At 40.2% G+C, this 19759-nt stretch overlaps 1 protein-coding gene across 1 annotated transcript in view; it reads right to left on the bottom strand.

Moving 5' to 3' along the window:
• Positions 1–10182, bottom strand: part of peli1b (pellino E3 ubiquitin protein ligase 1b) — a 30707-nt gene extending 20525 nt beyond the window's left edge. The window contains 1 exon segment of the mRNA XM_020601804.1: positions 9757–10182. The gene's annotated coding sequence lies outside the window, so the exon portion shown is untranslated.
• Between the last annotated feature and the right edge of the window lie 9577 nt (positions 10183–19759).

The raw sequence follows: 19759 nt of genomic DNA, 5'->3' as shown, positions 1-19759 counted from the left end.
TTCGCCCAATGGCCGGCTGGGATTGGCTCCAGCCTCCCCCCCCGCGACCCCATTCAGGGACTAAGCGGTAGAGAATGAATGAATGTTTATGCTACTCCACAACTTGCAACGCTGTGCTTCAGACATGAGTTTCAGCATTTTCACAGAATTCATGGAGTGGTTCTGACATCTGGACTACCTAGAGTAAAGGACTGTAAGTTGATCAGGCTTTATTGGCCCAGTCCAGAACTTGCAGATATCAGTGAAACTCTTATTGTGCCGACTAAATAGTCACCCTGTTTGATTACAGATGCCGTTACTGTGAACTGACCTCGCTGTGATTCTATGTCACTGCCCACACAGAACTGGAATCACTGAGACAAAGTACAACAGAAACCCACACACTTCAAAAAGGGATGAATAATGATGAACATCCGTCTCCAGATGATTATGAACACAGTTATTCATTTGCCCCCACAAAACAGAGAGACCATCCAGGGGGCTGTCTAAACTGACTGGATGATAACACTCACTTTGAGGAAAAATCTCCAATCTGCCAGCGTTTGGCAAAGGTCTAGTGTTCATTTTGCAGCCTCCTCACACTCTCTTTCAGTGAGAAGTGAATTTCAGAAACAGGGCTCCAGTGCCTCCTTCATGTTGAATGTTTTTACACTTACCTTAAAGATTTTAATCCGTTTGATTGGATGTGTGCTGCTACTAGCTCATGATCTCTTCATCTCTCTGAAACTGGCAACTGTTCCGTCAGGTTTCAAAGGGAAATGATCAAACTAATTTCCATTGACACACCACGTCTCACAAAAGCTAAACCCGGCACACGTAAACCAGTTCCATCCAGTAGAGACTATAAAACCAGCAGACGACCTTTTGACAGGGAGAATCACTGCAGAAAATTAATGCAGTGTGAATTACATCTCCGGAAGCTCAGCTGGGTGTACACAGACAGATAAGACTGCATTATGAATACATACCAGGATGTGAATTTGCATTATGAATACATACCAGGATGTGATCAGGATACATACCTGGCATGTGTTACAGTACTACATGGGAACACAGACTATGGCAATAGAGCACAGTGTTTAATGCATGTGAGTGTATTTGTGGCTAAATCTTTATTTTGAAGCTTTAGAGATTATTTGAAAGCTCAATACAAACAGGCACATAGCAACATTTCTGTGTGACCATAGACATGCCAGTAGCCAGCCTGCTCCAAAGTCATTTACAGAGTCAGCACGTCGATACACACAGGAAGTCCCAATTCCCTGCCCACTCACAGACGGGTGCACACTTCTCATGTTCACGGGTCCCTGGAGGTGCTCTCAGTGTGTCTGTGTGTGGTCCTTATATCTGTACCAGAATGGGCTGAAATAAACTATGTGCTCAAATCACATGAGCCCCGTGACACATGCTTGAGAGGAAGGAAGAAATGACAGTGGGCACATTCAGACAGCCACATCCAGGTCAGGAAACAAAAGGTAACCTCTTTAACATGTCCCAGTGAGCTGCAATGACATGACAACTATTCTCTTGACTGATCCCGGTAAACAGTCCATGGGATGGTTTAAATGGACTTGTTTAGTCCGACCAATGGCCTTAAATCCGAAGACTGTCAGTTTACTGTCACAGAGGAGTAAGAAAATAAAAAAATATCCACATCTGAGAAACTGCAAGCACTGAATTTTTACCATTTTTACTTAAATAATGATAAGTAAAGTAATCAATTAGCCAAAAAAATTAATCAGCAAGTTAATTGTTTAAGCAATTTTAGACAAAAATAACAAACATTCTGTGGTCCCAGCTTCTTCCAGTATTAAGATTAGCCACTTCTTTTGTTTTTATGTCCAGGCAACCCGTCCAGGGTGTTCCCCACCTCTCACCCAATGTCTGCTGGGATCGGCTCCAACCCCCCACCCCCCACAACATTCATCAGGATAATGGGTGGATGAAGAAAATCTTCTGGTGAACAAAAAGAGGTGAAGCTTCTAAGTCAAGTCATCAAATGTACTCCCTGCAGCACCTTGCAGCCTACACCAGGATGATTGAAATGGCTAACAAAGCATACGCGTCTTTGCTGGATCTTATTTTGTTGATTGAATCACAGAAGTTGAGCAGCACTGTAGCCCATTCTGAATGCCATGAATGTACATGGGAATAAACAGTAGCTTACTGTGTGATGCTGCTGCACACGGCTCTCTAACATGGGGAATAAAAAATTTATTACAGTAGCTTCAGCCCATCTGCCACGTTTATGTATGCTAGGCTAAACTTCCCCTCTTCTTATGGAAACATAATAGAAGGCATCAACGCTCTGTGGCATCTGGGGTCTCTGGAGTAACAATCAGTCTGAAGCAGAGGTCATAAACAGCTACACAAAGACGGCCACTTCCCCATGTGCTTTTAGCAACACACAGTCTACACAGACAGTGAAGTGGCCAATATTGAGCTGTGTTGAGCTTCTTTTTAAGAAGATATTCCATAGCTGTGACTATGACAGAAAAAGGTCAGCGACAAGGCCGATTAGAATAATCCACTTGGGACCGATACCAAGCACTTGACCGGAGGAAGCGTTTCCACAACAATACTCACACTCATCAGCTATAAAAAGCAAGGCATGAAATATGCAGAGCATTTCAAGAAAAAAGCGAGTAAGAGCGCTGAAAGCAGATGTGAACATACTGAAGATGGCAATGAGAGCAATTAACATCATCAACCCAGGAGAACACATGAACTGTCCTGTCAACGTTTAAAGCTGCTGGAAAGGCAACACACTTCACACCTTTCTGACCAGTTTCAGCTGTGAACATCACATCAACCAGTCATCTTAAGACAATACATATTTTTTATTTCAGTAGTATGCTAAGTGCATCCAGGACCAACTCTTTCCAACCTCATGACAGCACAATTCACACCTCTACCCCCCGCGGACCTTTTGGCGCTAAATGTCCGCTGAGAATTTAATTAACTCATCAAAACAAACTACTGGTTGCTCTGGGGGCTCCAAGAGACTGAATCCAGAATCCAGGCCCTTCTCCCGCCAAAACAAGGGCGCTCAGTTTGAGCCCAAGGCAGTGGACGGCTGGACTCGTCTCCAGGGTCAGCATGGCTGGAGGCTCAGCGGACCAGGTACTTATTTCACTGTGAAAAGAGATGATTGATTTGACTCAGGAACAAAGTGTCACATCATCCTAGTGTTTCCTTTTTTCCGCTATAGACAGTGTAGCATTACCGGCTAATAAAAGCAACTTAGGAAGGATTACAAACAGTGCTGGTTCCTGTTTTTATTTAGTTTTTGGTCAAAATCAATGTGAATATCTCTGAATCGGACTTCCCAAAATCTAACTATAGGTGCCTTAAATTAAAGAGAACTGGAACAAGCTTGGATTCTCAAAAAGTGGCTAAAACTACAAACCCATTTTATGCCTGAGAAGAGGAAGAAATGAATATTACACAAGTGCCTCTGTTCTGTAAACTAAGAAGAACCAGTTTGTCAGACATTTCCAGAAAACACCATTAATGTTACATAACGCTGCAGTGATTTACATTAAAGATTACTACTCCATCCAGCTAGAGCCAGGACCACTGTTGTTTCCCAGTGTTGTCATTTACGTGTTGAAGTGCTGATGTAAATAAAAATGATTCAAATCATCTAAGTCTAACACTCCATCCATCCATTGCTAAAATATAAATGAACAGTCTAAAATTCTGTGACAGTTTGCTGCTATGTTCTGTGCTTTGTCTGCTTTGTAACTAAGAGTTGTGCTTTTTCCAGGGCAGGCCTGCTGTGTTTTGTCAGGGCAGACCACCAGTTTTCCTGTAAGCTGCACTGGGAGGAGGCTCACTGATGACAGAAGGTAAGGGAAGAAACTGAAGGGCCAGCGTTCAAGTTACAGTCTCATCAATGATTCAGTGGAAAGAATAAAGACTGGTGCATACACACAGACAACCCTGTTGTTGGACAAGGTCTAGAACACATTTGCATATAAACATAGAAGCACACAAGGGCATATGTCGCACACGATCACACACTGATATACTGTATGGTCATATGAACATGCAATCAAATACAATCTCCTGATTGTGCACAATGTGACCCTGCTAGAAGCATGCAACGCAGTGTAAAGAAATCAGTGTGAGTGCAAAATAATAAGTATTCATTTGCAGTCAGTAAAGCAGGGGCATTTACACAACCTTATTAAACGACTGTTAAATACTTGAATACATATTTAGATCATTTGCAAACGTCTGTAGCTCTGTGTAATTTAAATACAGGTGTTACTGAGATCAACATGCGTGCGTTTCTTTTTCACAGCTGATATTCTCTCTGTGAACTGTCCTGCTGTCTGCAACTTCAGCCTTTTGCAATTTCATCTGTTTGACAAATGAAAGATGTTACTGTTTGTTTAAAAAAACTTTCTTTTTATACACACAGTTTCAGGTAAGTATGCAAAACACTGTCAAAATAAAATGTCTTTATAGTACAGACACAAATACAGCCCATGTATGATTCCAGGTGTTTGTTTTAAACTTTTATGTGGACATTTTCCTCTTTAGGTTCACAGTTACCATGACGCTTTATAGACTTTTTCCTCGATGACAGAATTCCTGGTATGGTTAAACTGCTCTTTCTTTTTACTGTGGTCATAAAGTTTTAATTTCACTGTAGGTGCCTGCTTATTGTTTTTAAAGAGGGAATACCGAGCACAGATGTAACTGGCAGCTATATTATTTAGTTTTTATTATTCTAATACATAATCTATTACACTGATTAGCTATGTTTTATAGTGTTAAATTGCACAGCAACAAGAGTCATCACGTGAACTACAATGTGACTGACTGTAAACATGAGAATAGCTTTCAACAAATCTTGATTTTAGCACAAATAATTTACCTCTTGGGTTTGGGGAGAATGAATCATTTAGGGCTTCATGCAAAGGCCAGCCATAGTTCACAAAGTCTGGATACCAATAGTGATGTAAAACAATTCTGGATCCACATAACCAGAAGTTAAGTCAAGATGATAGCACCTACATTAGAAAACATTGACGGGCAAAGTCTCATGTAGTCGCCATCCGCTCCTGTTTGAATCCAGCCAGTGTTGGTGATGGTTGCATTTCACTGGGGAGGTACAGTAAGAGGAACAGGCTACATAGGTTTAATTGTGCTGCACCTGGTCATAGTTTGTAATCATTAGCCTCTTGTCCAGGCACATGAGACAAACTAGAGCTTAGCGCTGCTAGCATTCAGGTGTCAGGGGCGTTATAGCACCCCCGCCTCTCTCTCCAAGACCTTTTAAAATAAACAGACTCAACATTTCTGGAAATAAGTGGAATTTGAAGTTTATCCTGGGTCTAAACAACAGTTTTAGATATTATGCAATAAACAACATTTAACAGTGACTGATTCTACTTATGCTGCATATCTCAGCAAATTTCTGTGCACAAGGACCCTTAGACTTTGATTATTTAATAGATGTTCAGCAACTGCTGCCCAGCCTTTCTCGGCAGTCACAGAACCAGGAGCACTCTCTGGTGAAGCCTGAACCTCAGCAAGTTGGACACTTGACCATTTGTGTGCGAGGGTGTACACACAAGTGTATTTGAGACAGGAACGTTATGAAGTTACACAGGAAGTGGCAATAATGCGCGATCAGGAGCTGGTAATTACAGGTCTGTGTGTACTATGTGTATGGAAATGTGTGTGTGTGTGTGTGTGTGTGTGTGTGTGTGTGTGTGTATGTGTGTGTGTGTGTGTGTGTGTGGAAGAGAAGATGCCAAATTGCATCAGGGGTTTCAGCTGCAGTTGCCCTGTCCAAACAAACTACACAGCAATGAAACCACAGAGAAGGTATCTTGAGAATAATACATTCATACGCCCTCGCAAACCTTTCTTTCATGTTTTTCCACATAACCTCAATAGGCCTTTCAGTTTCTGCTCGTAAAAGTTAAGGGAAAGCCTGGGCAGAGGTGTCAAATGCACTGTCAGACACACCCAAAACAGAGAGGTGAAAAATTAAGACAACAGTTTGCCTTTCTTAGGTGCCACACAGCCGTGGTTTGTAGTAGGAAACTTGCGTTTGTCTATTTCTGAGATGTTTCAGTGCTCGACCAGCCACTTTGATACATAAGAAACTACTGACAGGAAGTCCTTCTCTACTATGGTATGCTATAGAATTAAAAATGAAAATGAGCTATGTAAGTTCATTTTCAGGCAGCCTAGGTCATCTCGTTTTGCAAAATTCATCAATCACAGTCATTTTCAGGGGAGTCTCAGGAACCTATTATGTATAATAAACATTGTTTAAAAGGCAGCTAGAAAGACACCAAGGGCTTAAATCGTAGAGACAAAAATGAAATTAGCAGGCATGTTATGTGACCTTTTTTCTTATTATCCACTGATCTGTAGATTATTCTCTCAATTAAAAAATGTATTTAGTCTGTAAAATGTTATCATTTTTTGAAAAAGCTGTCTTCTGATAAAACCTGAGCAACAAATCCACACCTATCCCAAGGCTTCATAAGTCCAAGTCATGTGTGCTTAGAGACATGAGTAAAAAGGAGAGAGTCTGGAGGAAGACGGCAAAGAGATCTGGAGTTTCTTGTGAGCTCTAAGGGCAGTCGGAGGTTGATCAGTCACACAAACACAGACGGCTGTGCAGTCGTTGCTGGACAGCTGTGGTCAGAAACTGTGTCAATTCACACTACAAAGAAAGGGGAAAAGTTCTATTGTGTTATATTTGATTTTCAAGGCATACTGACCCGAAATACGCCACATGCTGAATACATGTATCCTTACTGCCCCACACCAGCACAGCCTAACACCTAAGGTCCTTGCACTATGAATGCCTTGTTAGTACATGTGAAACTGACAATAGGGAGCACATAAGCAACACTATGAAAAAACGCTGGCATTTTAATGCCTTCTCTCTTCTACCTCACTGAAACAAGGCCAAAAACGGTGCCCACTGTCTGACCCACTTTCCGTGACAGACATAATCTCCCTCCCCAAACTTCAGCCGGTTTACCAGCCCGGCAGAGAGCAAGCCGGACCAGGAGGAGGGTGCCAAGCTCCTCACACACAGCAGGGGGAAAGCTGCTGTGCAGCTTACACCCACGGACCCCCGCTGAGCTCACAGGCCCTCCCTGATGGAGCCACACAGCCCAAGACGCATTCAGACAAAAAAGACAAACAAAAACACAAGTCTCCATTCATGACGAGCACACTGCACACATCATTAAGGTTTAAGAGGGTGTGAACACACACAGGCGTTTGGCATATTAATTTGGTTGTTTGAACAGCAAACATACTCATTCAGCATCGAGATGTTAACCACCAACTGCTGGCATGATCGTTACAGCTTTTATCTGTTTCTATTGAGCAGACACACACACACACACAGTTCTCAGCTCAGTCTACAGAGCAAACTGCTGAATGCATTCATTCAAAATATAAATTACTGCTTTTATTCCACCTTCAATAGTTTCTTCCTCAACCTGTCTCGGTGGCGTACTGAAGGTTTTTTTCTGCCCTCATTTCAAATTCAGCTGCTAGATGCACACACGACACAGTGTAATGTAAAGGTGATTAAAATCACTACTAGCCCATGCGCTGTTGTAGTGGATTTGGCAAATTTGCAAAATGTCTTTAGAAACAGCAGGAGTTGGACACATTTGGACAACATGAGGTGCTCAACACACCCACACACAAAACACGAGCCATGTAAAACCTGGGATAATCTATGAAAATCTGTTCTACACAACTCTTTTAGCGGTCAACCAAATTAAGACAAAAGGTTTGTTTCTTAAAGGAGTAAATCCAATTTTCTAAACATTTTCCAGTTGCTCTACAACAACATTTTGGAAAAGTGGAAATGAGCTTCAGCTATGATAAATGATCTTATGCATATTATAGAAAGTATATTTCATAACAAAATCCTGTCTTGGTGCCACTGCAGCAAAATCCCCAAATGGATATAAATGCACTAACAATGCAATGGTAAGCACTTCTGTCATTCTGTTTAAAGGAGTTTTATAGTGCTACTGTGTGTCAGATGCTTCTTAGCCTAAAATCTTTAGCTGAAATAGAAGCATTTGATAAAATGCAGGTCACTCAGAGCAGGCAGAGACTGAGAGGCCTCTGTGGGTCCCTACAGAGCAGGTTATGGAGGATACAGGCAGCACTGAGCCTCCATTAAGACATCAGAGCTCTCTGTGCGTGTCCGCCTGATACCATCGGCTCTGGTTTCTTCCCTGAAAATGAGACTCCAGTCTAAACCATACTGGAGAACACACTAGCACACACTAGGCCTGCAGCCAACACACCCAATGCACAAGTGCAAACGTACAACGCGCACTGTACACTCTCCCCGTTACATGGCAAACGCTGCGTCCCCAGCACTTCACAGTAGACGTTATCACCATTTATAGGACTGTGAGAATGCAGACTTTAAATAGTCTGCACAAAAATATAACAAAGATTCTTCATTATAACAGGGAGGCACTGTTTCAGCAGGTATCAGTGTTGCAACCTGACTCTTGCACAGCTCTCTACACCAGATGCAGCTCTGTTATGGTCACTGTTGGACTCAGACTGTTCAGTGTAGTCTGCCACAGACGTTATGAGTGCAGAAAACTGATAATTGGAGCAGTGTACTTTGCATGCATATAGTTCCTACTGTAAATTTGCTGGACTATGCATCATTCCACAGCTTTATGTTTTGAACCTATTCAGATGAACACACAAATACATTTCTTCACCTCTTTGTTTTCTATGATCTTCGTTAGCGTTCAAAATCAACAGCAAAACCTACTTAAAATGTTCTATTACCTTGAGCTCACTCTCACCCTGCTGCACTGCTCATGGAACAGCTGTAGGACTTAAAAGGCAGATGCAACAAGTAAGCAGGTGCAAGGTTTAGGTATCAAATGCAGGCAACTATTATCTGACAGTCCTGTTCTAATACATCACATTTACACATAACAAATCAGTACTGCTGGGATAGTAAATGGACAGTCACTGACAAGATGAAAAGCACCGGTAAATACACTTTAAAAAGGAACTCCGGATTAATCAGCACACTGACAGACAATGGAAATAATTCCAGAGGGATCCTGTTGGAGCAGCTGGTGCTAATGCATGGCTGTCTTTACCATGGCATGTCCAACACGCAGACTGGAAGTCAGTAAGATCTCTGTCAGCAACAAAACTTCAACCACACCATTGCTTACTGGTATGGAGAGAAGGGGACGGGCAGCGCAGGAGGAAGAGGGAACAGAGGCACAAAGAGATTGGGGGTAAGTCATTAACTGGCATATAAGATTTATGGCATAAGTCCGTGCATTTGCTTAATTCCCATATCAGGCAATGTTCCCTTTCTCACCCCTTCTCCCTCACAGGTCAGCATGCAGACTACAGTCATTGTCCACCAGAGGCTTTATCTTTATAGAGCTCCTGATTTCCACTGAGATACAACAAAGACCGAGTCAAAACAGGTGTCTGTGTGTGTTGCAGAGCACTGGCCAGAGATCAGTACTTTCCAGCTGCAGCGCTCACAGCACAAGCCCTGGGATGGGATGCCGGACTTACCTCCTGAGGTAAAGCAGCGTTAGAAAATGATCAGTCCACAGTCACAGAGCCGTCGGCAGGACAAAGCAGGTGACGGTTAATAACAGACAACTAGCTGCTAGCGCTGAATTAGCTTGTTAACGTTGGTATTCAGTATCAGTAATAGTGAGCAGGAGCTTATAAACATGTACTTACTGCGACGTGAATGATGAAGTCTTTTTATTGTCCTGTGTCTGAATGATGAAGTCTTTTTATTGTCCTGTGTCTTCGCTGTGGATGTCTGTAGTGTGGGGCTGCCTGGCTTTCCCAACTTGCTGAGGCTAACTAGCTAGCTAACGCTCAACCGGCACAGAAAAGGAAATTTCGTCTTAATTTCTCCCCTTCTAGACTGATTTACACAAAATAAAGAAGAAGAAAAAAGAAAACGTATAAATGAAAGCCAGTGAGGGCTTATGGTATTCCTCCCCTCCTAAAGTTATGAGTTACAAATGCACACCGTAAGATAAAATAACCACTGCGTTTTATTTAAGATGACACAGGCACTCCAGCGTGCGCTGTCCTTTGTTGTAAGCATCTCAACGTAAACACAGAGCTGACCCTTTCTGTCTTGGAGTGTACGCTGTAGGAGGAGACGTAGAGGAGGGGGGCACCACAGACGCCACCGCAAAGGATTCTGGAACTTGTAGTATTACTCTGTGCAATACCATAGTGTAAAAATACCCTGTTAACAGCCCTGCATTCAAAATGTTACATAGGACAAAGGTATTCATCAAAATATAGGCTACTTGAAATACCAAAATGCTGAGATAAGATAAGACGAGATAGTTTTTATTCTCATTGCACAGTCTCTTATACAATGAAATTGAAAGTGCCTCATCTGAAGTGCATTGAATAAAATCAAATAAACAAGTAAAAACAGGAATAAGCAAACCTCACTCAAGCAAGTACTTATGATGTCACAATAAAAACAAATATGAAATAGTGAAAGTATTGCACATGTTGGATATCACTATATGTGTTCACTAAAACCTTTGAACATGTTATCTGGAAAATATTTGGAGGGATATTAGTGGCTCAAGTCTTATGGTTATACTGTGTTTTGTTTTACTCATGTGAAAAGTAAGTAAGGTAATAAAACAAATATAGTGCAGTAAAAACCATAGTATTTGCTTCTAAAGTGTAGTGAAGTCAAAGTATGAAGTAGCAGCACATCAAAATACTCATGTAAAATTCAAATACCTCAAAACTGTTCAGTGCTTGAGTAATTGTAAATGTAGTTATTTTCCACCACTGAAAATAAGAGTATCACACTGTGGTTTAACAGTGTTTTGATTTGACATAGCTAACCAACCTTGAACACCAATAAGACGTTCAGTGGCTCCACTTTGAACTTTGATGTGAATCTGTGAGTTTCAGGCTTCATGTGTGACTCTCTCTCCTTCATATGCACTTTCATTCAAAACATAACATGGGTGTTGACATCTTCCACCTGGGTGGACCCAACTGGAATGAAATGTGTTGCTTCATCTTTATTTTCATCTTTGTTTCCACAGTGCTGCATGCCTTATTTCTCCTCTTTATTCCTGTTTGTGTATGTCTGAATAGTGCAAGTGTGTGGGTGTTACTGTAGTATTTTTAGTTTGTTTTAGAAACATATTATTGAAGGCATTACCTATTTAAAGTTTAATTTTGATCCCGCATGGTGCATATACAGTATGTAATACAACTGACCAATTAACAAATTAAAGGTGAGACATACAGTAAGTGATGCAACCTGTGAGTTGATAAATGTAACAGGCGATGAAGATGAAATGAAGCCTGATGTCATTCACAAGTCTCACAGCTTCTGCAGTAAATCATTCATACGACCTTTGTCCTCCAAAGACTTGAGAAGTGTATCTGTCCCATACAGATGTGGAGCAAACATCAGCACTGCAGTGCTGCTCCTGCTATGCACACATAATACCTGGAAGATCAGCTTGAATCTCCAGTTTTTGAGACATTGTGTATGTATATTTGTCTGTGTGTGTATTTGTTATGAGTGGGAGACAACTCCTTCAGTGTGAAAGCGAGTGGAAAAATTAGGCAAAGCCAAGAACAGATTAAATAGGACTTCCCTGGTGGTAATCACAGAGACAGGTTTATTTCTGTACCGCTGAGATGGTATAAAACACTTATATTTGCTAATAAAATACACATTTATGGACTACACTGAGCGCCACAAGTGAGTAGTGGGTGTTGAAAAGTGTTTTTCAACAAGCTGCAGAACCTGAAAAAAGACTTTGCTTGAAGAAACTTAAAATACCATGTGTGCATGTTCACACGGAAACAGATGTATGCACACATCTTACACAATCTTTGCACACTTTTTAATCTGTGTTTGAACCCTCCTGTTTACGTTGCTATGGTCACAACACCAACACCTCTCCAGGACAGCAGACACACTTTCCTTTGATTCAGTGTGTAGAAGCACTGCAGCCAGTTCTCTTCACTCCTGGTGGATGTTTTGACGAGTTCTTCTCTTTCCAGCAGCTAATGGGGCTGCACTTCTGTGTGAAGTGTCAGGAAATAATTAAAAATGCAGACACACACACGGTGCATGTGGTCTGATTACAACACTCAGGTGCACGGTGGATTCAGCCAGCACTTGTGTGCTTGTCTCCAAAACATGTTGCTGGACGAGGTTTTAGCTGCATTTGATCTGCTGCAGGTGGATTTCTTTCTTTTTTTTTTTTTACCTGCAATGAATTTTTACCACATTTACTGTACTTCTTTATGTAAGCACTTACATAAGGAGTTTATAAAGTGCTACCAGAAGAAATAAAAACAGGAAATATGAGATATATAATAAAATAGATAAAGTAAAACATACTTAAAATAAACAAATGAGGAAATTCAAAAAGATTTTACAGAAGCAATACAAAAATATGTTTTAGAGAATGATGTCAAACCCATTACTGTCCTCTTGTGTTCATTTTCATTATTTAATGTCAACAATAAAAGTTGCACCACATTAGCTGGTTTAAAAAAATGAATTTTTACCACATTTACTGTACTTCTTTATGTAAGCACTTACATAAGGAGTTTATAAAGTGCTACCAGAAGAAATAAAAACAGGAAATATGAGATATATAATAAAATAGATACAGTAAAACATACTTAAAATAAACAAATGAGGAAATTCAAAAAGATTTTACAGAAGCAATACAAAAATATGTTTTAGAGAATGATGTCAAACCCATTACTGTCCTCTTGTGTTCATTTTCATTTTTTTAATGTCAACAATAAAAGTTGCACCAGATTAGCTGTTTTTTTTTAAAAATTACTTATTATAAAATGATTTTTCAAGGTTTATGAAACACTTCAAAACAAAAAGTTACATACGTGCGTCATGCAAGAATATATATATTATGACAAGGATGAATAATAGTAGTAATAACATTCAACCAAGTTTTAAAAAATTTATTGGAAAATGTTTAGAACTTTGCGTCATTATTTTTGAAACCCAAAGCTAAAGCAATCAGACAATCTAAAGAGCCTGAAGAGGAACTTCGGCTGCAGTTCACCTAAGTGCAGATGTCTGCAAGGACCATTTAACCTAACCATTTTAATGAAGTTTAAATTGTAACCAGGCCTGCAGAAAGGTACTCTCTAGGGTCTGTGTTTAAGATGCAACCTCATCTTCTGCATTTTGATTAAACTGGAGATGAAAAGTTGCTTCTGTCTGCAGAGGGTGAACATAAAATGGGGTCTGAAGTACAGCATCTCCGTCACAGCTGAGTTTTATCCTAAAACAACTCACACCATGTCTCAGTATTAACAAGTGTAATTGTTATTAAAACAGTGGGTTTCTGCAGTATCTGTGCTTGGGAGCACACAGGTCTGCTGCTAAATAGAGGCTGACCTGTGAGACAGTCTGTGTAGCAACAAGTACACTGTGAACTCACTAAACTGTTTTCACATCCTGCTATTATGAAAGAACAGGGATCAAAATACTTCATACTCTCATTTTTTTCACCAACCCAAGTCTTATTTTGGCACCAGAATCCACACAAACAGGGCTGTTTTGCCCTCACTTACTTAGCATGATACATTTCCTTAATATGATGTAAGTGCCATAAATCTCTGCAGAAGCATCTGCTCTGGCCCCATGTGATGCTGACAGAGGACAAAGTGTGTGCATTTGCAATAAGGGCAGACTGTTCTCAGCAAGCATTTCATCCTTTGCTGTTGTTGTGTGATAAGGCCAAAACATAGCAACAGCTGGGCTGTGTTCAGCCACACAGGGGAATCAGGACTGTTGTGTGGAGAAGTCTTCACTGGTGTAACGGGATTAGGTGATACAAACATGCTGTGCTCATGCATAGCCAAATATTAAATAACACCGCTGTCCCGCATTTGAGGGGCCGAGCTGAGTGCTGTTGTCATGCTGCCATGGAGACAGTAACCATGCACAGGGTAATGTTTACAGAATGTTTAGCATATCCCAAAGCGGACACATAGGATGACTGGACTAGATTAATCTAATGTGGTGTGTGTGTTGTGGCAAAGCGAAACACCATACAACAGACTTTGTATACAGACAAAGTATTACAACACAGTAATGTTTCTGTAAGGGAGGTGGTTTAGTATTCCAAATTACATGTGTCTGTTCGTACTGTAACATATACCAGATATAGTTTTTAATAAATGAAGCACCAATAAACTCTTCACTTGGGAACAGTGTTGTTTGTTGTGTTGCTTGCTGAGAACAGTTGAAAAGGATGATCTCTTTCCTGGTAAGATTTCATAATACCAGCACCTGCCTGCATGCATCATAACACATACAAACGCAGGTTACAACTGATACTTGACAACCCTCAGTGAATCAAGGTTATGAGCAGTTTGGGAAGATAGATCTGCCAAGATAAGAGGCAGACAACTGACAAGACGATTTTCCATCTCAGCTGTTGGTGAGTCGGTGGTGCAGACAAGCTCAGATTGTCTGCACCCCAAATTGTTCCATAACTATTTGGAGAGTTATTTAAACTGTCCTCTTGCAAAATTAGACAACAGCAAAGTCTGCAGTCCAAAATTCAGGGTCTTTTAAAATGTGTAATCATATGAAAATAAGCTCATTGATTCCGGCATGTCAGTTATCACAGTAACTGAACATTCAAGTAGTAAAACAGGGATACAGGCTAGAATATGATTTTCATATGCCTTTTTTAGCAGTTCTAGTTGTGCAGCTCTACAGATGTCAGTGTCTGAAATATCTCAATAACTTCGATGCATTACATGCACAGAGAATGAATTCTGCTGACTCCAGTGATGCCCTGGATATTCCTCTAATGCCTCTGGCAGGTCAAAGAGTTTACTTTGTGAAATCAGTGAGTGAATACCAGTGTCCACCGTGCCACTGTGAACCAACACAGACCAACACTAAATAGTACATGAAATAACAGCTGTGAGTTTTATGATAAACTTAATTTTACCTTATTTCTATGTTGCTCTTTTTTCTTAATTCTTTGCACAGAATCATTATTTCTTAGTTCAGCATAATATCAGTTAATAATACAAAACAAAGTTTGATGTAAATGTAAAACATTTATTTGGTGAGGGTTTGCTGGTTGTGATAAAATCATCCTGTAAAAACCTTTACTGCCATATATACTAATACATACTACTCTTCTTGTTCATTGCCCCTTTGTTTGGTCTGAAAGTAATTATTTGAATCCAGGTTTATTGTCAAGCTAAGCTAAACTTGTGCGTAATGTTTTCAAGAAGAAAAAGAAAGGAAAACTTTCCAAACATAATTACATGACGTGTTGCAAAATGATTAGGTAATGTAAACCAGGTGTAGACAGCAGTAAACTGGGATCAACTCTAATGGTTGCTGGAATTTTCTCTTAATTTAGGTTTGAGAACTGTTGGATCAGTTTTGTCACTTACCTACAGTGCTCTCTGACCATGCTGGAGTCTCATTATTAGAATTAAATGGAGCATTTTGTTTATTCAGCCCCTATCACATCACTTGTATATGTAGTAGGAACATAGAGTAGGCTATAGTCCTGTGAGACTTTGGGTGTCACTGCATGTAATTACAGAGAAATTGACTGTAATTAGGTATGGTGTCATCACGAAACTCACCAACCACTGTAATTGGCTGCAGAGAGACAGACTCTCATTTCACACTGAACTAGAGTATTTTAATAGCTGCCTGTCAGTAAGGCCGTTATCTACTCTCCAGTGGCTGCATTACAAGGTTCACTATGGCCTTGTTGAAACATTAGACTCTGAGCAGCTTGAGGATTTTCACTCACAGGAGCCCAAAGAGACAAATGTACATGCACATTTTAAATAAATACCCAGAAGCACTCCTGTGGGATAAAAACAGAGCCACAATCTATCTAGTGTCTTGTTTGAAATTCTAATAGTGGGTTTGATGGAGTGCACATGGAGACTGAGTCAAGGAATTTAGATACCTGCTGGAAACTCGCTGGCATGCATGTGTGATCGGTTCAAGGTTTGCCGTTCATAGAGGGACATTTACTTTTCTTTCACATGCACACACACACACAGACACACACACAAGTGCATACATGTTTATACCATCAAAACCCTGCACAGATACTGAGGAGTCCTGATGTGCTAAGGCTTGTCTTCTCTTCATTCTAGCACTAGTATGTTTTATAGCTATAGATAGATTGATGACATGTTTGTTGTTAATTACATATATTTGTCTTTCAAGACATTTTTACCACCAAACAAATGTATGCTTTGAAGTGCACCAACACAAGTGCAGACAAACACAAACTTGCTTACAAATACACTGATAGTTCATTCATAAATATGTTTACATAGGATTCACATACACATGGACAGATTATGAGAAAATGGGCCCCTGGGCCCCACAAACAGTAAGCGGCCCTCCACCCCTCCTAGACAGGGCCCCCAGACTAAAAGGCTAGTTGATCGTTTTGTGTCTCTGTAGTAGTTATTATTCTCTTTGTAATCATTTTGGTAATCATCCTGTGTTTCTTTATGGTATTTTTTTATCTTGAGTTTTGTCTTGTGCTCGTTTTGTGTCTCTGTTGTAGTTTTGAGCCTCTTGTCGGTCAGTTTGCCTTGTAACTGAGCTCTATGTCTTTCAAACTAAATCACTTCATACACTGGCCCCGTCCCAGGGGCCTCTGGGCCTGTGCCTTGCAGGCCTGTTTGGTGTTCCATCCATGCACATATGTGCTCAGTTTGTGATCACACACTGCAGGAAATGTAAGCACACACAGGCTCATTATCCCCACTAATGTGAAAAAACTAGCATACATACACACAAACACACTAAGCTCAACCAGTTCGACAGTCAACTGGAAAGGTGAGGAAGACAGCCACGTCATCATCATCACCATGGTAGCAAGTAACACAGTGATGCAACCGAGCATGAAGTCAGTGAATAAATCTGTCATTCAGAGCCTGCGGCTGTTTCTGTTACCAAGGAATCATGGGGGATTTTGTACTTTGATACTGGCAGCGATGCCAATACCAAAGAGGCAGACCAACGAGTCAGAGGGAAGATTTCTCCTTGAGGTTTATTGTTTGAAAATACATGGAGAGAACTTCATCGAAGCATGTGTGCTATCACAGTGTGCATGTCACAACACAGGAGTGTAAATGCTTTGGGGAGAGACAATGGAGGTAGTGTGGAGCAGAGTGGACGTGGCACATCCTGGCAAAGCAAGCTCATAGCATCATGTTTGTTTACATGAACTCCAATATTCCAACATGAACCAAAATAAAGCATAACTCCAAATAAGAAGTGGGCACCCACAGTAAAAAGCACTTTGTGATCATTAATCTTAAAGTGAGGAGACAGTTTGAGAAAATATTAATAAAGGCCAGATCAAAAAAATCTAACTTTAACTAAACTTATAACCAAAACCCTGCTGATGTACCACTGGTATATTACAATACAATAATGTACACAGCCAAAAGAAATCCATGTATTGTCTTTCTTAAGGTTTATTCAGCCATTGCAAACAGGCAAGCAAAAGAACAAAGAGAATCCTGCCTCATGCTGCTTCGCCTGTGCTGGTAAAAAACCAGAAACCCTTCCCTGGCGCATGCTGGTCCTGCGCTTGACTATCTGCTTATAAACCTAAGGTGCCCACAGTGCCAACCGCGTCACCCAGTTATCTCCAAAATAACCACCAATATAAACTAAACAACTAATAATAAAAACAAAAAAATTAAGGAAAAGAACAAAAATACTAAATAAGGCTTATCTAAATTAAACAAATACATAAAGTAAACAAACACTCAAAACAAATACTAATAACCATCAGTAACACTAATGATGTAACAAATAACTTCAATAAAGGCCATATTTAGTATTTCAGTTTTAATTAGTGTGTGCGTTACACATCTATTACCTTCAAACCCCTAAAAGCCTTTGGTTTGAAGTTTAATGGTTTTCTTGATGACACTAAATATTAACTAACTAAACAGCAATAAAGGTCTACATTTGGAAAAGCATCTTTCTAACCCCAGTGAAACAACTGCAGAACTGGCCTCAGATTTCCATCCAGATGCTGCTGAATCTCAGATCGGTGCACAGACCTACCCGCACAAAGCAGCACAGATACATCTATTGTAAAATAACCAAAGCTGAATGAATTCTGGCACAAACTTGTGTCTTTATGTAGGAACAAACTGCTCAAGTAGGCAGCAAATTGAGAACAAAGATCCTCATGGCCTTTAATTCTATTATTTTGTAATATTTTTGTATCATAAACACTACAACAGTAAAATGTTTAAAAAAAAAGTTTAACAAAATTTGTTCAAACACTAAATCACATCAACATGGGAAGAAATTAGGTAAACGTGATAAAGCACAGAGAGGGCATCCCAGTCATTACATGTTAATAGTGAAATTCAGGTTATTCCTTCACAATAGATATGGTGCATTTTAGAATAAAATCACCTCATGATAATCCTACACTGATTTAACACCGTTTTGGCAAAAATAAAAAAACATACTCACAATAGTGCCGAATAAGCAGCAACAGGATTCAGCTTCAATAAGGTCGGAATATGAACACAACTGTGTTTGAACGCAGTTTGTCAAAATACAGCTGAGGCTACTGCTCCCCTACTTCTAGACAAACAAAAACACAAGGTCCCTTAAACTGTGCAATTGGGAAACTGATCAATGTATTTCCAGTTCAGGAACCGCTCCCCTTCTACGTCTAACAATCCACACACCATACTGCATATACATGCCTACCATTACACCATGATGTAATCCAAGGCAAAGCAAAGCAGAGAGATTTACAGCCAGATTCATTATTTATCCTGTTAATGGACACATAAAATTTCCATTACCAGCACTGCAAGATGTGGCATTATGGCTGCTAGAGAGAGGGAGCGTTCACAACACATGCTGGTCCCAGTATGTGTGGTTAGTTCTTTATCTGAACTAGGGAAAACATCTGCTAATAAAAAAATATTTTAATGTATCAAGCATGCATCCTGATCGATGCAAACATCCCTAAAGCTTTACTGATGTGGCATAACATGATGCTGGACTGTGTCTGTAGTCTGCTGCCTTTTGTAATATATATATATAATATCAATGTCATTTCTGTACGAACATAAGGAAGAAAAAGCTATCACATGCAACAATAAGAAGAAACAGCTATCACATGCTATCTCTTTGTTGAATTGGTACAAAAACTTAAAGGATGAATGTCAAGTTGTGGTTTTACAGGGGGCTGCATGCAGGGGATCACCTGGACAAAAAGACAGTATGGCACACAGCCCCCTGTAAAACTACAACCTGTTGGTTTTTGTACCAAATAAGAACAAATCTTATCTTTTTCTAACATGTATGTCAGTTTTTCTAATAATTAGACTTTCTAACCTTGTTGTCCATTATTTTTCCACCTTGATTAAAACACAAAATAAAAATTACTCCACAATCTAAAGCCTGATTTAAAAATAAAATAACATTGTTGTGTTAAAATAAATGGTCTTATACTTGTATAGCGCCTTTCTATGCTTTTACAGCTCACTCAAAGCGCTTTCACATTATTCGGCCATTCAGCCATTCGCACTCCCAAGCACTCACGCATTCACACACCGGTGACATCACTGGGAGCAACTGGGGGTTCAGTGTCTTGCTCAAGGACACCTCGACATGTTGACTGGACAAGCTGGGAAT

Source organism: Monopterus albus, unplaced genomic scaffold, assembly GCF_001952655.1.
Source record: "Monopterus albus unplaced genomic scaffold, M_albus_1.0 scaffold52.1, whole genome shotgun sequence".
Lineage (NCBI taxonomy): Eukaryota > Metazoa > Chordata > Actinopteri > Synbranchiformes > Synbranchidae > Monopterus > Monopterus albus.
The sequence above is the reverse complement of the archived record's forward strand: the minus strand, read 5'-3'. Positions and strand labels throughout refer to the sequence as shown.